Genomic DNA, 1,787 nt, shown 5'->3' with positions numbered 1-1,787 from the left:
ATACTTCACCTTCACTTTTGTTCAGTGGAACCAAGTGGTGTTGTGCTGTCCATCTTAAACACTATGGTTTACACAATATGACAGTCAAACACAGCCACCACAAGGTATATCAAAAATTACAACATTAACAGCCCTAGAGGGTTGCATTTAAGGGTTAATGTTTCCAGTTGACTCATCTAAAATGAGAACCATCTGTGTAGAACCACCCAGTCCTATTATTTAAGCACAATGAGGCTGGGGTTCGACTCTAACTTAACCTTGTCTGGCTGCACAGCTTACATATGTGCTTGTATTCTCAACAATATGTCTCACTTACATCACAACAGAAGTCAGTTGTATGAGGAGGACTAACCACCATGTTTGACATTAAACATAGTGCCATCTTGGGTAACATTGGCTGGAGGGCAAGGCCCACCAAATTCAATAAAGAGCAGGACAAAGCCGTCAAGGTTATTAGAAACTAATAGCTCAATTAGCATTCTACACAGTGGATGTGGCGGTCATGAGCAGGGCTTTTTTTTATTTTTTCCCAAACCTGTAACTCCACAAATAATGCAGTTTATTGAGGACATGCTCCTTGTGCTTGGACGTTAAAGCCACACTTACTGAACCCTTCCAGTCCTACGGCATGACTGGACAGTAGGTGTTCAGAGGGGTTTTTAGCAAATGCAGTTTTGGTTTGTCCTTTCAAATATGTCAAACTGAAAATACCACAGGGCTAAATATAGCCTGGGTGATATGGAATTAATCTCTTCTGAATCAAAAATAAAAAGGAAAAAGTCAAGTCATGTCAGCAGTCTCTGTTTATTTTACACCCATTATTTTTCCATTAGTTTGAAGAAGTGATAGAACTGAAATTAATTGCAGTATTTTCTCAGACAGGGAGCTTAGTAACCTCTGTCTGTGTGGCTGTGTGTATGCCACCTATAGGTACCTGCACTAGCTGGGATAAGCAGACCATATAAAAGAGATTAAATGTGCCCACTTTGGTGACCCGGTGACCAGGAGTTAAACTGGGATTTATATTTCTACATAAAAATACCTACATTTGATTCAGGCAGATTTTATAAGGGTTCAAGAGAAGGAACACCATTAATATCATTTGACAGGCTCCACATAAACTGACAACCAGCCAGCTGATAACTACAAAACCTGTCTGTCTCCTGTGCACCAGTATCAAATACAGGGATGGGGATGTTAGGTTTCCACTAAAGGTATACGCAATGTTATTATGACTGGATTAATAGTCATAGACCAGTCTTTCTATTAGTTACATTAAAAGGGCATTCAATCATTAAAAACAATAATGATGTTAGCCAAGACGTGCTCAAATTTGCATTACCAAGTCACGGTGTAATTGGAGTTGCTTTGGTATTCTGCTTAAACCACAGCCTGACAGCTACGGTAATGTGACAGCCAACTAGCTTATCTCAAATAGGCCTACGTCTGGTTAAATGGCATTTATTAAAATCGTCACGTGTGCTTTTTTAATCAGGATATCACACCAGATCCGGTTCACTGGTGGTGCAAAAGAGTTTAGTTTAATACTCTGTGTTTGAAATTTGAATAATATTATTTAATTGTGAGTAATAAGAGCTTTTGCTTGGCTGAACAGTGGTTAGCACCGTCGCCTCACAGTCAACGTTTTGCATCCTGGTGAGGACACCTGGGATTTTTCTATATGGGGTTTGTATGTTCTCCCCGTGCAGTGTGGGTTCTCTCTGGGTTCTCCGGCTTCCTCCCACACAGTCCAAAAACATGTTGACGTTAACTGGAGATTCTAAATT

The sequence above is a fragment of the Stegastes partitus genome, unplaced genomic scaffold (assembly GCF_000690725.1).
Source record: "Stegastes partitus isolate 25-593 unplaced genomic scaffold, Stegastes_partitus-1.0.2 Scaffold960, whole genome shotgun sequence".
Lineage (NCBI taxonomy): Eukaryota > Metazoa > Chordata > Actinopteri > Pomacentridae > Stegastes > Stegastes partitus.
Note: the sequence above shows the minus strand (reverse complement) of the source record.